We start from the raw sequence: 23,287 nt of genomic DNA, 5'->3' as shown, positions 1-23,287 counted from the left end.
CACGTTTTTTAATGAAATAAAAATTGCTAGCATTAGAATTCAATAGACATATGTGAAAATTGCGAATTCTGGTGGACTTGGTGAACATTATATACATTTTTTTCTTTCTCCTTCTGTCAAATTTTAAGGAAAATCAATCGAAAAATTCGTTTCATTGAAAAATCTTAATATTTTCTTTATTCGCAATGATTTCATTAAAACTATTAAAAACAAAATTTATAAATGACGGGGGAAAATTCCACAATGATACAAAATATTGAAAAACATTACGGAATATGATTTTAATCCCACAAAATTATGGACACGTTCGAAAGGTTGCAAAATTGAGGGTATCACTTCAAACATTCGAAGAATATCAAACTGTTATAAATTGTACAAAACTTTAAGAAAAACATTGGAGGACTTATTTTTAAATATAACAATAGAAATATTGGTTAACTTTAGAAAATCTTATTTAAGAATATTTTTTGTCGTTTAGAACTGCCATAGAAAAAAGATTTGATATCAAGCCGTAAAAATCCTCTCTCGGAGAAAAAAAATTTGGACAATTACATTGATGATCGCCCGTTTTTTTATTACACCACAAAAAATGTAAACAAAACTTCTTAAGTCACACAACGAAAATGATTTCGAACCGTAAGAAAATATCAAATATATTACAATCCTACAGCATTCGTGTATAATACTCTTCACTAGTATACTGATTGTGCGGTATCAGTCTTTTTTCGACAAATCAGATGTTACAAGCCAAAATCATATCTCGGCCTCCAACCTGCTTTCCACTATGCTCTTGGGTTCCTAATTGACAAAACATATTAGAGTATAAGGAAAAAAATCGCCAAAGTCCAAGGATAAACCTGTGACGAAATATTTCCAGTACAATTTTGACGAAAAATAGGTCTTTTTGCATGGAAACCAATGTTATAAGCATTAAATCGTAAATAATTCATAGAAATTAAAATTAAAATTATATAGTCGTCAAAACATAAATAAGGAACTTTCGAGAAAAAAGACGTGATATCAAACCATAAACTTCCCCTAAGGAAAAAAAGGTTGGTACAAGTACATTGATGGTGTCGTGTTTGCTGATAATTCCATCCATAAAAAAAACTTAGAAACCGATGCCTCTTTCTTCTTATTTGATTCGAACAGCTAAATCAATTGAAAAAAAATTCATCTTATTTACGTGCAGCATTAAAATTTATTATATCAATTCGAGGGCAAGTATTTTCTAATGAATTGAAAAAAGTTACCACTTGAATTACGTGCAGCACTAATTGTTTGTTTGAATGATTTAATGACTCCCCTAGGGGTTACATCCTCCTGTTTCACATTTCCTCTTTCTTATTCTATTCCTTCTTATTCTACCTTACATCTAACGCGTTGTCTTACTTCTATCTTACTTTACTATCGCCTTTATTCGCCTTCTACCTTTCCATTTTCCATTCCATCTATTTCTACCTTTTTACATTTTTTTTTTTTCCCTTTACATCCTTATTGCTCTATTCGTTTTATTTCGGCCTTTGTGTTCCTTCTCCTCCCCCTCTCTCCTCTCTCACTCCCCCCTCTCCCTCTCCCTCTCCCCGTCTCCGACTTCCGTTTCCGCCCTTTCATTCCATTCCTTCCTTCATTCATCTGTGCCTCTTCTTTCATCTCCTCGGTCTTCGCTTCTCCCTCTCCTCCTTTCTTCCATCTTCTTCATCCATCCCTCCCCCTTTCCTTCTTGATCCAGAATCTCCCTAATTCTTTCTCCTACTCCTCTCTCTGACTCCTCCCCTCCACCACATCTATCTAATACATGCTCCCATGTTTCTTCCTCTTCCTCACATACTCTGCATTTTTTCTCTTCTACCCCCTTCCAGTACTGGCCCTCTCTCATTTCGTTCCCCAATCTATATCTCCCTATCCTTCTGTATCTTTCCTCCCCCCAACCTGACCTCAAGTATTTTGGGACTTCCTCTGTTCTTATCTCTCTATACCATCTGTTGTATTTCGAATCCCTTATCCTCCTTTCCCTTTCTTCTCTCTGTTCTTCCCTGTCTCTCTCCATCCATTTTTCCATTTTTTGTCTTTCCTCCACCCTCCCCTTTTCCCTGCTTTCCTTTCTTCTTTTTTCCCATCCCGATAGCTCCCTGTTTCCTTGCTCTCTCCTTCTAGTCTCTTCCCAACAGATTCTCGCTAATTCGCTTCCCCTCCCCTCCTCTAATTTCTCCTCGTACTTCCATGCCCTCCTAGCCGCTCTTGTCCTTATTTTCTCCCTCTTCGTCTCCTCCCTTACCATGTACCCTGGTGTTGTCCATTCTAAGCCCATCGTCCACCTTATATACCTATCTTGCAGCCTTTCCATTCCCTGCCACTCCTCCCATCCCCATATTTCCACCCCGTATGCCATCACCGTCCACACCAGCGAGTCGTACAGCCACATCCTCCTCTCCCAGTTCTTTCCGAATTTTCTTTTCCCGATCCCCCACACCTGTCTCATTACTATCGCCGCTTTCCTAACTCTATCTTTTATATGCCTTTCTAACCCCCCGTTACTCTTAAACCAAAAGCCTAAATATTGCACTTCCCTCACTTCCTCTATTCTTCTATCCTTCCACTTCCATTCTATCTTTTTCCTTCTCCCCCCTCCCTTCCTAAAAACCATCACCTTCGTCTTCTCCGTGTTCAGCTCCAGTTTTTTCTCCTCTAGATATCTCTCCAACCTGCTCATCATTCTTTTCATCTCCCCCTCCCCTTCCGCCAGTATCACTACATCGTCCGCATACGCCAACGTGCAAATTCTTCTTCCCCCAATCTTTACCCCCCCCCCCCATCTCCCCCTTGCCATTTCCTCCTCTAGGTCCGATATCAATACATTGAATAATGCCGGACTTAGTGGGCAGCCCTGTCTCACCCCCCTGACGGTCCAGAATTCCTCCCCTACCACTCCTCCTACCCTTACTTTATTCCTCGTTTCCTCATAAATCTCTCTAACCCTTTCTCTTATCCCTTCCCTTACTCCCCTTTTTTCCATCGTTTCTACTAACACCTTTCTGTCCACTGAGTCAAACGCCGCCTTTAAATCCACAAACATCGCTATTACTTTCCCTTTTTTTTCCACACATCTTCTGCCCACCAGGTAATTCATCACGTATATGCTGTCTATTGTTCCAGTCCCTCTTCTAAAGCCCGTTTGATTCGGTGGCACAATCCCCTTCTCTTCTATCTCCCTCTCCAGTCTTCTTGCTAACACCGTCGCATATATCTTATATAGCGACGGCATTACCGTAACCCCCCTATACTCCTCCACCCTCTTTCCTTCCCCTTTTTTCACTATTGGTACTATTATCCCCTCCTCCCATTCCTTAGGCCACCCCTCTCCCCTCCACACTCTTCTGCATATCTCCCACGCCCTTTCTTCCGTCCTTTCCCCTCCGTATTTCCATGCTTCGTTCGGTATTCCGTCCCCTCCCACTGCTTTCCCCTCCTTTATTTTCTTTATCGCCTTCTTTATTTCCTCTCTGCTTATTTCCTTCTCCTGCCCTTGCCTCTCCCTGTATATCCTTCTCTCCTCCCTTTGCTCTCTTCCCCCCAATAGTTCCATAAAATATCTTTTCCACTCCTCCAGTGATATTCTCTCGTCTATTTTCTTCCTAATTTTCCTCCCCCTGTTCACTATCTCCCATACCTTCTCCTCTGTCCTAGCCTCTGCTATCTCTCTAATCAATCTATCCTGTTCCTCTTTTTTCTTTGCTTCACACAGCTCCTTGTATTCCCTCCTTTTCTCCCTGTACTCTTCTCTTCCCACCCGTTCCTCCCTCCAACCTCTTAGTGCTCTTCTCAGCTCCATCTTTCTGCCTATGCACTCCTCGTCCCACCATCCGCCTCTCTTTTTTTGTTCCCTCTCTTCCTCTATTTCCTCGCTCTCCCTCATCACTCTTTTTATCTTCTCTTTTGTCCTTTCTGCTGTTGCCTGTATGTCCCCTTCTTCCCACTCTATTCTTTCCATCTTCCTCCTATATTCTTCTTTCTTTCTCTCCGACCATTTTCCGCCCTTCCCTTTCCTTATCTCCCTCTCTACTCTTCCCCCCTTCTTCCTTCCTCCCTTCCTTATTGTCACCACCAAAGGCTGGTGGTCCGACTCCACCCTGTCTTCCACTATTACGTTCCTTACTTTTCCTCTCGTTCTCTCATCCCCTATTACGTAGTCTATTACCGTTTCTCCTCTTCCTCCTGTGTATGTATACTCCCCTTCTTCGTCTCCCTCTATATTTCCGTTCAGAATCTCCCACCCCGTTTCTTCCACCAATTCTATTAGTTTCTTTCCATCCCCGTTTTTTACACTATCTTTTGATTTCCTCTCTATTCTCCCTTCCTCTACTCCTTTTACTCTCCCCCCCTCCCTTCCTGTTCTCGCGTTAAAATCCCCTCCTATTATCGTCGTTTCCGTACTCTCTTGCCGCTCCATCCACTGCCTCATCTTCCTTATTTTTTTCCCCATATCTCCTTGTACATACACTCCTACTATTGTCCAAGTATCCTCTCCTGCTTTCACTCTCCCCGTTATTATTCCCTCCTCTTCCTCTTCCTCCCAATTCCTCTCCTCTATTATTTCCAACCTTTCGCTTATTCCTATCCACATCCCTCCCTTCGCCCTCCCTCTTCTATTCTCTCTTTTCGCCCACTGTCTCTTCCACTTGTACCCCTTCGGTAGTCTCCCGCTTATTCTTTCAGCCCCCTTTTCTTCTTGCCATGTTTCTATCAAAACTACCACCTCCCAATTCTTCATTTCCCTCCAAAAATCCTCTTCCTTATTCCCCACCCCTGCTACGTTCCAGAAGCAGATTTTCCACGTTTCCTCGCCCTTCTCTCTTTCTTGTCCTTTACCCTCCCCCTCTTCCCCCCTCTCTCACAATCGTTTTTTGTCCCCTTTTCCTGTCCTATCTCACTCATTTCCCTGTGCACGCTTCTCTCCCTCTCCCTCCTTTCGTGCTCCGCTTCTTCGGTTTCCACTTTTTCCCCTTTCCAGTTCCTCAAACCCCCTTCTTTCTCATCCCACCATAGCGTTCTGCCATCGATCTTTATCTTTCCCTGTCCTACCCATACCCTTCTCCCCTTTCTTCTTTCCTCTTCCCCTATTCTCCTTATATTCCACTGAATTCTTTTTTCCTCCCAGGTTAGGTCGTCCTCTATCCATACTCTTCTTCCTTTCAACTTCCTTTTATTCCACATCACCTCTTTCTTCTTTTCCTCACTTCCCAGATTTACTTCTAATGTCCTCTCACCCTTTCCTCCCCTCCCTCTTCCTATTTCCTTCACCTCTTCCATTCTTCCCTCCACCCCTATCATTCTCATTACTCTATCCGCTACCTCTCTTGCCGGCCCTTCACCCACCTCCCCTTTTATTATTACTTTCCTTCTTCTCTCCTCTCTTTCCCGCCTTTCCTCCCTCCTTTCCATCATCTGTACCCTCTGCTCTATTTCTTCCAGTCTCTTTCCCTCTTCGTTTTCTACTCCTTTCTCCTCTTCTTCCGTTCCTCCCCCTCTTCCTCTTTCCTCTATTCTTCTTATTCTGTCCTCCATTAACTCAATCCTTCTCTTAACTTCTCTCTTTTCTTCCTCCCACCTTTCTTCTCTCTCTTTCATCTCTTCTCTCATCTTCGCTATATCCTCCTTCAGCTCCTTTGCATTCCACCTCGCTTCTTCTCTCATCTCTCTTAGCATTCTTTCTACCCCCCCCTCCCTTCTCCTCTCCGGCGATCCCCCCACTCTTCTACTTTTCTGAGATCCCGTTTCGCTCTCTTCGTCCTCCTCCCCCCTTCCCTGCTCCATTTCTTCCCTTCCCCTTTTCGTCGTCTCCGTTCTTTCGATCCCCTGACTTCCGTACCCTCCCTTTCCCCTTAGCCAATTTTCCACCGTTCCACCGCTTTTACTTCCCTCTTCCTTCCTACTCATTCCTGTTCCTTTCCTTTTCTCTCTCTTTTCTCATTCCTTCCTACCTTATCTACCTCTGCTCCCTCTTTTCCTTATCGACCTCTATCGTCCTGAATCCTTCTTTTCTCTACTTTCCGCCTGTCTCCACCTTCGCTTCGTTCCTTATCGCGTTTTCCCCTCTCCTTATCGCTTTCCCTCTGACCTATTTTCCCTCCGTTTACTTATCCTAACCTCACTCACTCCACTCTCGTCCTTTTTTCTCTGCCACTGCCCACTTCCCCCTTCCTGTCCCTCTCCCTCTCTGCCCCCTTTGTCACTCTTTCCACTTCTTTGCTTTTTTTTCCGCTCCTTATCCCTCTACACTCTCTTTTCTTGCCACTTTCTATCCGCACTTTACACTTTCACTCTCTACTCTTTCACCCCGGAAACGGAAGTCACGTGCAGCACTAAAATTTGTGATATTAATCAGTGGACAAGTATTTTATTAGTAACTCCAAATTTTGACATTATTAAATTCTTCTAAGAAGCTTTTAAATCCAAAAATATCACATGCATTTCTTGCTCTATGGTGGCAGAGACTTATAAGAAAATCGATTCTTTTCAGACTTTCAGGAGCTTATGATATTATTCACAATATTCGACGTCGATTGGATCGTTACAAATTATGTTTAAATATGAGTTAAAAGTACTTGTCCGGCCCATCACTTTCCATTAAAATTGTTTATTCAAATAAAAATCAGGGCTTTTCTAGAACTGATGGAGCACAAATATTCATGCAGAGGGAATTTAGAGAGTTATCTTCAAGTAATTTTCTCTCAAGTGCACTAATTTAATAAGAATGGAAACGAATTGTCCTGTACTATACAAGGGATGTTTTTGTGCATCGATAAATAAAAAACATTTTGCACATTAAATATGTTCAAGTTTCCAAAAATAACTCCCCAGTTTGTATTGGAATGACGGCAATTTATACTTCTCACTTCTTCCAGCGAACGAATTTCATTCGGTATAACTAACCTATACTATTATTAAGAACATTAAACTAATAATAAATCGCATTTCAATACATTTTTAACCGGATTCTGCCGTACAATTTCGTTTTTTTATGATTGATTTTTATTTCAATAAATAGTGTTGGGCCGGACAAGTACTTTTAACTCATATTTAAACATAATTTGTAACGATCCAATCGACGTCGAATATTGTGAATAATATCAGAAGCTCCTGAAAGTCTGAAAAGAATCGATTTTCTTATAAGTCTCTGCCACCATAGAGCAAGAAATGATTAGCTTGCATGTGACATTTTTGGATTTAAAAGCTTCTTAGAACAATTCCATAATGTTGAACTTTGGAGTTACTAATAAAATACTTGTCCACCGATTGATATCACAAATTTTAGTGCTGCACGTAATTCAAATGGTAACTTTTTTCAATTCATTAGAAAATACTTGCCCTCGAATTGATATAATAAATTTTAATGCTGCGCGTAAATAAGATGAATTTTTTTTCAATTGATTTAGCTGTTCGAATCATTTTTATTTTGAGAAACAATTTAAACGGAAAGGGGCCGGACAAGTACTTTTAACACATATTTAAACATAATTTGTGTCGATCCAATCGACGTTGAAGTTTGTGAATAATACCAAAGGATCCTGAAAGTCTGAGTAAAATCGATTTTCTTATAAGTCTCTGTCACCATAGAGTAACAAATGATTCGCTTTCATGTGATTTTTTTTTTAATTTAAAAGCTTCTTAGACGAATTTAATAATGTCAAAATTTGGAGTTACTCATAAATTACTTGTCCTTCGATTGATTATCATAAATTTTAGTGTTGCACGTAATTGAAGTGGTAACTTTTTTCAATTCATTAGAATATACTTGGCCTCGAATTGATATAATAAATTTTAATCCTGCACCTAAATGAGATAAAATTTTTTTCAATTGATTTAGCTATTCGAATCAAATAAGAAGAATGAGGCATTAGTTTCCAAGTTTTTTTTTATTATGTTTTTTTATAGGGAAATGGCATTTGTAGTAAAACTTGAAAGAAGTAATAATAACGTCAAGTTTTTAATCTTAAGTTGAGAAATAATATTAAAAATCAATTATCGAAGTAAACAAATAGAGCTTCTAAAAAAAAGGAGTAGAGAATTTAAATATTGCATCATTACATGTGAAATTTCCATTCTTACATTGGAGAATTTAATTTGCTGAATGAATAATCAAAATTGTTGCTATTATTGCTTGTAGAAAGTTTTAACTCGCATGAAAATGACCAAACAGTTTTTGTCACCCTACATAGACAAATTAAGTGTAGTGTTAATAGCTTTCGTCACGTAAAGAAAGTACTCAACTTGAAACAAATCATTTGAAAAATTTTCGTTAAAGACGAAGAAAGTAGTTTTTTCCTGAATAGTAATTTTCACGCTTCTCAAAAAGAAGTGAAATCATTAAGTATAAAAACTTCGAAAAGAAAAGAAGGAACACCAAGTATTGAAAGGTCGCGACTTTAGTTTTAAATGATTCTCTATATTCACATTGTCAATGGAAAATTTTGAAAAAACTTTAATCTATGAAAATATAGGGATAATTTTCTAATGTAGCTAACAAGGAAAGTCTTTCCGCTGTCCCCCTCCGATTTTAATGAAACTTGAATATGTTATTCTACATCAAAATCTAAGAGACACGTATTTTTTTTTATCGGCGGAAAAATGTTTCTAGGGGGTGAAATCATCGCTTGAAGTTGAGACCTCCGAGGGGTACTTTTCAGGTTTCACCCATTTCCACTTGAGATAATCGAATGCACCCAAATGGATAATTACCTTAATGATAAACGATGAAAAATGCAACTGGTTTCACATCGGGGGGTTGCATAAGAAAAAAGTTATAGGGGTTGAAATTCACAAAATCGTTATAACAAAAAAACTATTGCACCTATCTCGATGAATTCAATTGCATTTTGAAGGGGGTAAAAAAATAGTAGATACGGGTTTTTGCGTTTTCCTTGCAAATCAAGTTAAGGGGGTGAACTACCCCTATGTATGTTTACGTTTAATCTCAATCAAACGGCAGTAATTCTTTTTTTTCTTGTTTCCTCTCCTCGTAATACGTTTTTTCTTCAAATTTACAACAACAATGTTGCGGATATAACATTCAATGAACGATTTTATCTAAATGCCAACTTATTTATAGGTGAATCTTCAGATGGAAAAGTATTTATATCTGACTTATCGATAATTCTGACCGATTTATATTTGGCAATGAGATAATAATATAGGCATACGATAAGCGTTTACACATATACTCATATTCGTTCCGGTTGATAAGACCAAGTTTTGGGATGACGTATAGAAAAACTACATAGTCGAGTAAAAAAAAGTGTACAATATGCTTATATCTTTTATTAATAATATGTCAACAGTCTAACAAAATAATCACCATAGCGATAAATAGAAGCGAACATATAATGGTGTGCTCTATTAACCGTTGTAAGTACTGCAGTAATGATAATCATCGAAAAAGTGTTTAAAACATAGCGACTTTTTGCACCAGGAACAGCGAACAATAGCAACATTTTCGCATCCTGGAACTTCACAATGTGAGTTGCAGGAATCTCCAAATGCAAAATCTACAGGATTCTCAAAATTCGCAGGTTTTTCTTCTATGTAACCACTTTTGTACCAAGAATATTTGAAAAGATCGATATAACGTGGTGACGACAGTTGGTTATGAACGAGTAATTGCAGCTTTATGATATTGTTTCTCAAATGCAAATTAATATCATAATTCATTAAAAGACAATTATCAGAAAAATGTCTAACAAAATTTTTCCATATTCGGAATCCAAAAACATCGAGGGGTTGGATTTTTCCGGTAGTTCCTATAGGTATAATCATTACTTTCACATCTCTATTTGAAGGTTTCACAACAAGTACAGCTTGGGTACAGTGTCCAGTCCAAGAATCAATCAGTAATAATGATTTTGGGCCAACTTTCGGGAAAAATACATGCTCCAACCAAATTTTAAAATGATCTGAAAATAGAAAAACGTATTATTTTTTCAATCGAAAAAATGTTTACACAAAAACAGTGGATGTAATTTATACCTGAAGTAAGCTTCCCAGACTTGGATACTTCTATGTACACATTATCGGGTCTGAAAAGCGTTTTCTCCACTAATGGACCAATCTTGCCAGTTGGTTCTTTTAAAACTAAAAATAGAGGAGATAGCAGCTTGCCGTCAGCTGATATAGTCGGCTGAATAGTGTAACTGTGAGTCGTAGAAGAGACTGATTGTACAAGACATTGTACTTGCTTTTCTCCTTCGATCGCTAAAGTTCTTCCTGAATGCATTTCTAGTTGGAAGCCACTCTGATCTGCGTTAAATGTATTTGACAATTCGTACGTTCTAATATTTTGCTTTACGTCATAGACAAATTTTTGACTTTGTTGTTCCAAGACTTTTCCATCTTCAATTGTTTTAGATGTAATGAATTTATTAATTTTTCTCGATACGATACGATGAGCTGCTTTGAATGAGTTTATCCACGTACGAGATGCTTTGAAACGAAAATCAGTATGCCCTACTTCTTTTTGAGCATGCAAGGCCCATTTTTTTAAATCGGAATCGTGCACTATTAAACCAGCATCCACAGCAGCTTTGAAATTTTCCAAAGTGTATCCACAAATTCGTGCTAATTTTTCTTTGTATGTCCCCCCCTTGTTCAAATTGTGGGCCCACCGCCGCAACTGTCGTATAGATTGCACTTTCTTGAACTTTTGTTTAACACTTCCCAAACCTAAATTTCCTGTCTTCCCGCTGCGCCAATATTCAACGGCCCTTAATTTGTACTCGTAAGATAAGTCTTCGTCATCACGAGTGCATGTATCAGGCGGAAGTTCTGGTTCATGCAGGGCGTCTGCCCATTCTTGATCTTCAACAATTTCCATTTCCCGATCCTTAAATGGTTCTTCAAAATGCAAAGAATTTTCTTCTACCATGTCGAAACCACTGTATTCGTTCATTGCAGTCAACAAAATATTTTCAATGTTTTCTTTCAACTGTATTGCATCGTTATTCACTGGCGAATCCGGTAAACGCATAACTTCAAAAGTTGCGAGAAGCATTCTAATAACGTTCAAAGGATTTATCTTCATTTTGATTAATACTTGCAACTTTGTTTTAAATAGTCTCGAATTGTAAGGCACTTCTTTTGTGTAAAATAAAAATAACCGACTGTGGTGAATACATTCCGCGATCGCAGATTTATCACTGCTTCTGCGTCGTATTTCAAATCTAATTTTGGGAGCGAGTCACAGACCGGACAGAGGTGACTCCGAAATAACACCGTCAAGTAGAGGGGGGAGATATGATAACTATGAAAATACGTCAGTATTTACGAAATTTTTGTGAAAAGTATAAGAAATACATATTTTTAAATTTATCTTGTGGTTTATTCATTATTAACTAATAAAAAAAATTGTTATTCGTAAAAGTTATCCAATCTATAATTTTTCGCGGAAAAAATAAATAAGTGAATTCTTTTAAACTATGGATGTAATTCGTATGAATACCGTAAAAAGTTACAAAAAATAAAGAATTCATAAAATGGTAGAATTTTCAACGGAAAAATTCGATTTTTTCCAATTTTCCTTGCTCAAGTAGATAAAATCCATTGTTTAAATAAATTTTGAATAGAATCTTTTAAGTATAACTAGAAGAGTCTCAACATGCCTTCAAATAAAAAACAAACCATTAAGATTGGACGCATACTTTGGGTTCTATCACTTTCACCAGTTAGGAAAATGTAATTGCAGGAAAAATCCATCCATCTGTTGATATGTGGATGTTGTAAATTTGAAGAAAAAACGTATTACGAGGAGAGGAAACAAGAAAAAAAAGAATTACTGCCGTTTGATTGAGATTAAGCGTAAACATACATAGGGGTAGTTCACCCCCTTATCTTGATTTGCGAGGAAAACGCAAAAACCCGTATCTACTATTTTTTTACCCTCTTCAAAATGCAATTGAATTCATCGAGATAGGTGCAATAGTTTTTTTGTTATAACGATTTTGTAAATTTCAACCCCTATAACTTTTTTCTTATGCAACCCCCCGATGTGAAACCAGTTGCATTTTTCATCGTTTATCATTAAGGTAATTATCCATTTGGGTGCATTCGATTATCTCAAGTGGAAATAGGTGAAACCTGAAAAGTACCCCTCGGAGGACTCAACTTCAAGGGATGATTTCACCCCCTAGAAACGTTTTTCCGCCGATAAAAAAAAATACGTGTCTCTTAGATTTTGATGTAGAATAACATATTCAAGTTTCATTAAAATCGGAGGGGGACAGCGGAAAGACTTTCCTTGTAAGTACAGTGAAAAATTGTGGTTCTGACAGAAATTTATGAACAAAATGATTCTGTAATTATTGAAAGATTATTATTTTACTTTTATGCTAGATCAAGATCATAAGCGTACAATATTCCACACAATATGGTGCGTGTGCGTGTGCGTGTGCGTGTGTGTATGTGTGTGTGTGTGTGTTATGGCACTGCAAAATTCAAACGCTTTAATTCGGAAACGGTTTGAGATACAGGCCTACCGTTTTGCACAGATGTTAATCTATACAAGCTCTTTATTCTCTGACAATTTTGTCAGAATTTATAAAAAATTATGAATCTGACGACGTTTTGAAATTTTCATAAAAAGGGTGTCGACGCTCTAACTTTCGAAAATTTTAAGATTTATTAATAATTTTTTTTTTATGAATAGACTATCGTAATAGAAAGGTTGATATTGAATTTGGGAAATATCGGTTGAGCGGTTTAAATTTTATGACATTTTGAATTTTTCGAAAATATGAGTTTTTCAAAAAATCGTCTAATCGCTTTAATTTTTAGAAATTTTGTAAGATATTGTGTATAAGTCTGTACGTCCTCTATACTTTCCAGCAGAGTTGTCTGAATTATTGAATTTCAATGTAAATAGAAAAACGATAAAAATTGAAAGTTACAAATTGTTTTTTCTGATGGCTCGTCATTTAGTTTTTTCTTTATGAATTTAAACAAAGAGATAAATTGAAGTTCGTAAAAGAAGGTAGAGAAAATACATTATTTCCTTGTATACAAAAAAAATGCTGCAAATTAAAATTTGCAAATTGCTTTCTCAAGATGGTCGAGATGCACGATGCTCGAAGCTTCCTCTATGAGAAAGCCAAAATGAAAAGTATAGCACCTCATAGAGTAAGCTTTGAACATCATGCATCTTGACCATCTTGAGGAAGCAATTTGCAAATTTTAATTTGCAGCATTTTGTATAGCGTGCCCTTGAAGTAAAGGTATTGAAGAGTGTTCGGAACTTTTATTAAATTTTTTTTTTATTGCAAATTACGTGTTTTAAATAGCTCAGGTCTTCAGCAACCCATGATACCCTGAACGGGTTAAGGTACTTCTGTAGTTTTGCTAAATACCTATAGGAATCGGCTGAAATTTAAGTATGGTGTAAAAATAGTCTTTATGAACCGACTGACAAAATTTCAAATTGATTTACCATTTAGTTTTCCAGATAATCGCTTTGTGAAATGGATCATTTTTTTTGCGATTCTTATATTTAGAATGTCGCTGGATAGCACTTAGTTCAAATTTTTTTTTTGACGGGCACCAAACAGATCTTGACATTTCAGAAAAAGAACTATTCGTGTACGTAATATGATGGTGGGATTAAATTTTAAAAAATGAAAAATTTTTACCGTTCAGTATCAAAGCATCAGCGCATAGGAAAGGTCTTGATGATACAACAGAAATGAAAGTATACTCGGCGAGAGCCTCCGGCTAGTAGCAGACGACAGGGTTGTTAATGTACTTGTCCCGAGACTCGACCGAGTCTCTTGATATCGCCTGGAGAAAAGTAATCTTCGGATAGAGATATTTGTTGAGAACTCGACCTCAACTATTAAAAGACGAACAAACCGATTTCCATCGAAGAATTTTGGTTTTCAATACATAGTTGTATTCTGCAACGTGGGTTCTTGATCGCTACGAATGGGCAAATTCCCACTCTTATAAAGATATAAATTCAAAATCTTATAATTTTTTTTTTTTTTCAACATTTCACATTTTTGTGCCGCAACGGACGGTCGAAGCCCCGAAATCAATTTACATTTTAGTTTTTAATTTTTGACTTTTCAATTCTCTTTCGAAATCAGTTCGAATCAATTCTCATTCGAGGGTAATATTTTTCCTTCTTTTCCTTTAAATATACAAGTCGAAGATGAATCTGTCCCGGTTTTCATAGCCCACTAAAGGGCATTTGAGGCCTTTTAAAAGAAATATCAAGAGACGCGGTAGCGGCTCGACGCCAAGTATTAAAAGGAAAAACTGCAGCGCAAAAGAAAAGCCAGCACGAGCCTTGCCGCTACTCTTATATACGCGAATATGCCGGTTTTATGACGTCACAGAATTTTCAAATGGCTCTCACAAATAAACCATTTCATAAAAGAACTTGAAAATTTGTGACGATTTTTTTTCGATTTTTCTCTTTCCATTGGTCTTTGTTGCAAGTAAATCCGTCCAGTAGATCCTGAGATATGTAACGTTAGTGATTTAAAATCCATCATTTCGGAATTTTCATTTTCTTAGAGACAGAGGGGCGTAAGTTACGCTTGTTTACATTTGGACTTACGTCCTTTGCACGATTTCTCACTTTTGTCACACTCTGCGTCACGCACTACGCTGAACGCGGCTACCCCCTCTCCTTCTGCGTCGCCGAGCGAGAGAGACAGAGAATGGGCGCACAGTGGGGGCAATACCAGCTCCTGGTTTGCGCATAAAATATGTATATAATTATATAATATATATTTTATTATAATTAATATATAATATAATATATTGTAACGGAACAGAGTCCTCTACACACACACACACGTACACGCTCATACACTCATACACCCAGACTCAAGTCACGAAGTCGGCGCCCGACGCGTACACACACCCCAGAGGCCGAACACCAATGCGCACGAACACGCACCTAGCAGAGCCAGGTACGTGAGCAGTGGAACCGGCTCAAACCAGAATTCCCTACCAAATACCCAGGCGCGAGCGGGTATATAAGGCCGGCGAAACGGCCAGAAGATTATTATTCCTTGATATCCTACCGAACGATCCAGTTCTCCCATAGCCTCCGGCCGAGTATCAGCATTGCGCCTGACGCTTAGCATAAAGGACTCCCTAGAACACCCAAGTGTGAGGTGACCGTATTGCACGATCGCCGAGCATTGTCCATCCTATTAGAACGGCCGATTGAAGTACTAGCATTGCGTCTAGCGCCTCAAGGAGCATCCTAAGAAGAAAGTGTAACGTGATCGTATCGCACGGTTGCCGAAACACTGTCCTATCCCAGCCTTGTATGTCCTGAGCACGCCCGGCTCCTTCAAACTGATGCAACTCGTCGTTACAACCAAACTCTCGTACTGGCATAGCGCCCAGCGCAAGACTAAGGTTATAACGACATAACCTAGGATAAGATCGCCTAGAGGAGAGCAGTACTGGGGGAGTAGCGATACTCTTCGAGGAAACTTGACCTCGGCACTAGAAAACTAACCAAACAAAGTAAAAACTCATTCAGTTATTTAGCGTACTGCGGTCATACAGGCCGGAGAACGTTTTTGGCCGCCCGGACCGGCGATGTCCGACTCCCCTCATAAATCTCCCTTGTTTCGAAGCATTTAAATTGAAAAAAAATTAAAAAAAAAAAAAAAAGGAACTCATAATTAAATTTTTCAGTAGAGTCAGCCGGTGATGAAACGGCCTAGCGTGAGGTAACACTCCACTAGTGCATCTAAGGCATTATAAAAAAAAAAAGGAAGAATAATAAAATCAGCAGTTTTTCAGCAAACAGAGTCCAGTACACGAATTCCCCCCACTCGCACGAGTTACAAAAATCGTTTCAATATATTGAGACGTAACACTCGCGTAGCGGCCCGAGCCCGCTCGAACTATCTTATACTACGCGTGCGAAAAACATCGCGGCGCGATGACGGGCGTGCGTCCCAACCGGCGGCCATGTTGGCGACTGGCACAAAGTCCCGAGCGAGCCGGCGGGCAACGCTCCGAACAGCGCCACTTGACAAGAAATCAAACTAAATCATAATTTCCTTATTCTAATTGTTTTCAAACTTTTTATTTATCAATATGAGCGTAATTAGACTCAAAATGTCGGGAAAAATAGCTGCTATCAAAGAAAAATAGAGAAAAGATTAAAGCTTGTAGAAAATTTGTGTAATTTCAAATAATGAGAAACACGAGCTCACAGCGCATGCGCAGGCATAAGCGTCGATGGGCTATAGGACCCAAACGTGACTTTTTGCGATTTTTCGGATACAATTAAAATTAATAATATTAAATAAAACAATGAAGCCAAATCGCTTAAATAATTAAACAATAAGAATTGGCATTGAAATTTCATTATTTTTAAGTCGTGTAGAGTGGAAAATTAATCAAAGCGGAATTCGGCGCATCGGGCAAAATAGCGATCAGCCAATAGCAAGGCGCGAATTAAGGCAGCGAGCCAATAGGGAAGCCCGTTACAAAAGAATGCGCAGAACGCGTCCGAAACTGAGAAATTCGGCGTTTGAGAGAATTTAGAGTGGGGAACGGGGTATAAGAGTCGGTGCACGGCTCATTCGGCAGGCAGTTCACCCTACCTCTAGAACCAACTCGGATCTCCTAGAAGAACTAGTAGACTCAAAGAGAAAAATACACTCTATTCTGATATAACCTAAAATCCTTTTTCCTATTATTCCTTTGGATGCCTGGGGTATTGGTGAGACTCGGCGACGTATCGATCCCGTAGTCCAGGGTCCATTCCACATAACCTATAATTTCCGAATTTCGCTGCACGGGGCATTGGTGAGACTCGGTGACGTATCGATCCCGTGGTCCGTGGGCAAAATTACCTAACCTAGTGAATACTCAGGACATTGGCGAGACTCGGCGACGTATCGAGCCCGTGGTCTGGGGTTCACATCCTAACCTGTCTTGTGTTTTTGAGCATTGGCGCCATTCGGCGACGTTTGAGGCCCGTGGTCAAGCACAAACTTTCCACCTAGCATTTTTGGGTTTATTGAGAATAGAGGCGATAAATAAATGATTTTATGATTAATTATTATTAAATTCAAAATTGTTTCATAATTTATCCAATTTGGTTGGGTCGAACGAATTAATTAGCATTAGAATTGAATAAATCAATAATCCGCATCCCATTTGAACCATTGTACGACTCCAAAGTCAAGATAAATCATCTGATCAAATTATAATCGGTTATAACGAATAAAAACAAATAACAAGCGGATAAAAGCGTTAATTCAAGAGGCAGCGGTGAGACTAGAGTTTGTATAGCGTCAAAAGCGATCAAGAAACATAAGAAATTGTAAAAACAAAAGCGCTCAACACTCTTGAATTATCAGCAAGCGTAAGGACTCAGGCTCAAGTGGTTAGGATTACAGGACATCGTTTGTCAATCGGTAGTGTTTGCAAATTTCATTATTTTTTTTGTTTGTTTTTTTGAAAAATTTCATGCAAGCGGAAAGGAGAGGCAATAGAATAAGCAGGGACACGATAAACCATAAAGCGTTCTTTATTGTATAAACAAAAACAAATACAAATTTGAAAATTCAATCGAAATTTCACACAGTAAAACGCTCCATTTTTCCGGGTCTTTCGAGTCTTCTCTCGCCTGACTTGGTCAAACAACGCGGACAAACAAAGATTAAAATTAAAAACGCGTATCATTTTGTAAAAACATAATAGTATTGTTTAATAAATTCATCTTTGTTATCTTATCAACAATTCTTGTCTCTCGTCTCGTTCATACCTGCTCCTTTTAAAATTAAGGTAGCTCGAACCGACGCGTGGCGGCGTTCAGGCCGGGTCGGCTAGAGCGTTACGTTACAACTGGCGCCCGAACAGGGACAGGTATTGCAAACGAGCGTGAGATTTGTTGAATGAAATTAATTAATCACGTCAAAATGGCAGAGAAGACCGATAGAAACGAAACAGCGAGAGACTCCGGGTTCCAAAATCCCGATGAGCGGACGGCACAAAATGTCGATTTGACTACCTCAATTCCTCCTCCAGGGGCGGGGAACATTTTTAATGAATCTCGCGGTAACTTTGGAATTGAACAGCAAGAGAAATTTGACGATGATAATAAAGATCAAAATGAAGAAATTAAAATGGAGGAATTTGAAACCCCTAAATCGAATAAAGGAAAAATTGAATTCGCAGAATTAAATCATGAGCTATTGATGAGCCTAATCGACGCAATGAAAGAAATGAAAACACAAGTACAGAGCATGGCTAACGAGATTGCACGAAATAATCAGGCCACTAGCGATTTGAGGTCTGAATTTACGGAAAAATTCAAGACTCTGCAAGCTACAATCGCTAGTGACGTTCACAGAATATATGACCCAATTAAACGTCACGTAACGGGTTTAACAAAAATAGTTCAGGAAAATGAGTCGAAAAGTGCCGTTATTGAGGTTAGTGTGGCTCAAATACAACTTGACGTCAGCGCAATCAAGAAAAGGGTGGAGAATCTCGAATCTAAGGACAAAATCCATAGTCCGAACACTGAAAGCACCCGGATCGTCCCGAAGCCCAGTAAAGTAGTTTCAGATGACGAATCCGAGAACGGAGAGGAAAAATATGAGCCCGAAGAGAAAACAGATAGGATTCGGACGATGCTGCCAACGGACATGCATCCAAACAAAATAAAAATTAAACCTCCCACGTACGATGGATCGGAAAGGAAAAGACCGATGAAGTTCATTAAGGAGTTCCGGCGGTATTGTGAGGTGACAAATCCCACAATCACTGAAATGAAATATTTGCTGGGACAGTGTCTCGAGAAAGCCGCAAAAGAATGGTGGGTTCTTATTGAGGACCGTGTAGAGGATTTCGAGGAAGTGGAGAAAAAATTCGTGGAGCGCTTCTGGAGCACGGATGTACAGAGAAAAGTGAGGAAAGACCTTGAATTCGGACACTATTCCGATAAGGACAATAAAACATCTAAAGTGGAGTATACAATCAACATTTTCGGAGCCGCGAAGGATCTCATCCCTCCTCCAAGCGACGAGGACATAATTGCATCACTCTCGCAGCATTATACGGATGAGATTCAGGCAACTATAATAAGCCGTGGATTCAAAACACTGGAACAATTAATTGAATTCCTGGGAAAAATCGATAGGCATGGACCAATAAATTCGAAAAAGGAAAAAGAGGCTTCTCCAAATCAAAATCAGAACAAAAATGAGCAAAGGCCATTCCGAATGCCTCAAAATAACAACTGGAATAACCAGGGTGGATTCCAGAACAATTTCAACCGGGGAAATCCAAACTGGAACCTAAATAACCGACCCAATGGAGGTTATAATAACAACAATGGCTGGAACAATCAACAGAACCGCAATTTCCAGCAAAATTACAATCAGAGGCCCAATAATGGCAATTATCAACAAAATTATAACCAGCGGCCAAACAACGGATATCCTCAGCAGAATCGAAATAATGGAAATAATAATCAACAGAACGGATATAACCGACAAAATCAGAATCCGAATTGGAGACCGCAACAGAACAATGGAGGATACCGACCGCCGAACAATCCAAACGATCATCGCCAAACTAACGAACGACAACGGCCAGAAATTCAAGCGATAGAGGTCCACCAAGAGCCTCAGCCGTCGACATCTCGGGCGGGAAACGAATAAACGTTGTACCCGTGCTTAATAACAAGGATCAGAGTGATAATAAAGGAAACAAACGAGGTACAACGGAGGAAAAGAAGAAGATTAAGAAAAAAGGATCTCAGGATGGTTTATCGGAGGACCTCCACAAAATAAGAGATGTAAACAAACAAAAAAACGAAATTCAGGATATAAAAGTGGCAATAAATACGATTTTTACGGATACTAGGGAGTTTTTAATGGAAGAGGGAGTAAATGAAGAGGCTTTGCCAATTATAGAGTGTCCAGAGATTTATGCTAAAATAGAAGGGATTCAGGTTACAGCATTAGTAGATTCAGGTTCTAGAGTTACCACGATCTCTGAGGAATTTTATTTGGAGAATAGGGAGATTTTAAAGGATTGTCCACTTTTGCCTGTCACGGGAGTGACGGTGAAAGGAGCAATAAAAGGGAAATTAACGAGAGTAAAGAATCAAATAATGGCGATGACTGAAATTGGAAAAATTAAAACCTACATAAAATTTTTGATAGTGCCCGGCTTGATTAGGGATGTGTTGCTTGGAGTAGATTCTTTGCAACCACTTAAAAGTTTAATTGACCTGGGAGCAATGTCTCTCCAGGTGAAGTATAATGAAATTATTGATGTAGTACCCACGATTGGGACTACAGAAAAAGAGAATTTTTTACGAGAAATTGTTTTTGAAGAGAAAGTTAAAGAAATAGAAGAAGAAGAGAATTTTAAGCCGGAGCAAAATTTGGAATTTGAAAAGAGAAATATTGAGAAAATTTGTGAGCCAATCCAAAACTTGATTTTTGATAATAGAAGTGATGAGGAAATAACTCTGGAAGAGATTAATGAGATCGTGGAACAAACTGAGCTCTCATTAGAACAAAAGCAAGCACATAAAGAAGTAATTTGGAATAGAAGGGAAGTCTTTCGTAAAATAACAGGTAGAATTTCAGTTTATGAGCATCGATTAGATATCACGACGGATAAGCCGATAGTTGCACACGCTTACGAGGTTCCTCTAATGCATAGGGAAAAAGTAGATAAAGAAATAGAAGAGTTACTAGATTTTGGAATAATACAGAGATCGAATAGTCCGTGGATTAATCCGATAATCCCGGTCATTAAAAAAGATGGTACAGTTAGACTTTGTTTGGACGCTCGAAAGTTAAATCAGGTTATGGCAAACGACCATGAGTCAGTACCAAATATGGAGGAAATATTTCAAAAATGTCATTCGGCAAAGGTTATGACAACGCTAGATTTAACAAACAGTTTTTGGCAGATCCCTCTTCATCCAGATTCAATGAAGTATACTGCGTTTCGATATAGGGGAAAAGTTTATGAATTCACGGTCACGCCTTTCGGGCTGAAAACAAGTACTGCCGCATTACTGAGAGCATTAGACATCATTCTCCATGGTTTGGGAGATCATGTAATAAATTTTGTTGTCGATCTACTGTGCATTTCCTCTAATTTTGACGAACACATGAGACATTTAGACGAACTACTAGAACGACTGCAACAACACGGAATGACAATTAAATTGAAAAAGGCAAAATTCTTTCGGGAAGAAGTAGAGTTTCTAGGTCACATCTTGACAACTAAGGGTATAAAGCCACAACCAGAAAAGATTCAAGCAATTCATGATTTCCCTGCACCTAGAAATTTGAAACAGTTGAGAGGGTTTTTGGGATTAATCAATTATTATACTAAATTCACGAAAAAACATGCAGAGGAAACAATCCCGCTTTTGAAATTACTGAAGAAGGAAACAAAATGGCGGTGGGAAGAACCTGAGAAAATTGCCTTTCAAAGAATTAAAGATTTATTCATAAATGACGTTCTTTTACAACATCCAGACCCAGAAAAGGGATTCATTTTACAGACCGATGCAAGTAGCTATGCTTTGGGGGGCACCCTGGCTCAAAAAGATGAAAATGGCGATTTGGGAGTGATAATGTTTGCCAGTAGAACACTGAAAGGGGCCGAGCTAGCTTACACTACCACCGAAAAAGAATTGTTAGCAATTGTGTGGTCCTTGAAGAAATTTAGAACGTATTTACTTGGGGCAAAAATTGACGTCATTACAGACCATCGAGCCATCACATTTTTGAAAAATTGTCAGTTATTAAACGAGAGACTAACTCGATGGATTTTAGCGATTCAAGACTACAATATTGAATTCGAATTTTGTCCCGGGGAAAGGAACGTTGTGGCCGACGTGTTAAGTAGATTAAATCCACCAGATACTGGGGGGCGAAAGGGCAAGGAGATAGTGATCAGCACAATGTTAGCGATCAAACCATCGAAGGAATTGGAACAAATGATTAAACGAATAGGAGTTTGGCAGGAAAGGGAAGACAGAATTAGGGAAATCAGGGAAGGTTTGGAAAATGAAAACAACGACAAATACAAAATTGAAAATAATATTTTATTGAAAAAAGTTAATCAAGAGTCCTGGAAAATTGTTCTGCCAAGAGAGATCCTCCATCCTCTGGTATCTGAAACACATCAAATGTATGGTCACGTAGGAGCTAAAAAGATATGGAAAATAATTACAGAAGATTTTACTTACCCGAGACTGTACCACTCGATCAGACAGATTCTTGCTTCATGCGATTCTTGCCAAAGAAATAAAGTCCCAAACCAGCATTCATATGCGGCACAGCAGAATATCGTTCCGGAGGGACCGGGAGATATTGTTTCAATTGATTTTTTTGGTCCTTTGCCCGTGACAAAAGGAGGAATGAAACACATCCTCGTCACAATTGATGCTTTTTCCAAATTCGTTGTTTTATATCCTTTAAAAGCGGCAACAGCGCCAGCAACAATTGCTAAAATTTTTAATCATTACATTCCCGAATTCGGAAAACCAAAAAAACTACAGTTTGACCATGGCACGCAATTTACTTCGCGATTATGGCTAGGAAAATTAGCTAGTGAAGGAATTCAGCCAGTTTTCTCTTCTATTAGGCATCCGCAAGGAAACATAGTAGAGAGAGTCAATCGAGAGATCGGTAGATTCTTTCGAACATTTCTGACCGATAAACACACCGACTGGCTGAAATGGGTTAAGGTTATCGAGGACTGTATGAATGAAACACACCACGAAACAACCGAAATGACACCCATTGAAATACAGAAAAATGTTAAGCCTCAAAGAATCTGGAGGAATTGGATTAAAATAGAGAGAGATGAGGAATTAGATGAGGAAGAAGGGATCGAAACCAAACTGATGCTTGCTAGGAATAGGATAGAGAGAAAAGGTAGAGAAAGAGCTAGAAAGTTTGATTCAAAACACAAATTAATGCAATTTAATGTAGGAGATTTAGTTTTGGCCAAAGCGTGCAACGTTAGTGACCCTGTAAATAAAAAAATGGCCAAATTCTTCTCGATTTACGAGGGGCCATATAGAATAAAAAAACAAATAGCCACAGCCACGTTTATCCTGGAGAATCCCGAGACTGAGATGGAGAGAGGCATGTATCACGCCGCAAACCTAAAAAAATACAAAAATTGATCAAGAACACGAATTACAAATTAAATTACCAGGATGTATTGTTCTAAGCTATATAACTTACCTTTATTTATTACTTCCAAACGTATC

At 38.7% G+C, this 23,287-nt stretch overlaps 1 protein-coding gene across 2 annotated transcripts in view; it reads left to right on the top strand.

The window, feature by feature from the left end:
* The window catches only part of fu (STKc_STK36 domain-containing protein fused), a 316,353-nt gene that overhangs the window by 21,190 nt on the left and 271,876 nt on the right, over window positions 1-23,287 (top strand). The window lies entirely within an intron of this gene.

This window comes from Venturia canescens, chromosome 2 (assembly GCF_019457755.1).
Source record: "Venturia canescens isolate UGA chromosome 2, ASM1945775v1, whole genome shotgun sequence".
NCBI lineage: Eukaryota > Metazoa > Arthropoda > Insecta > Hymenoptera > Ichneumonidae > Venturia > Venturia canescens.
Note: the sequence above shows the minus strand (reverse complement) of the source record. Positions and strands in the feature narration are given on the sequence as shown.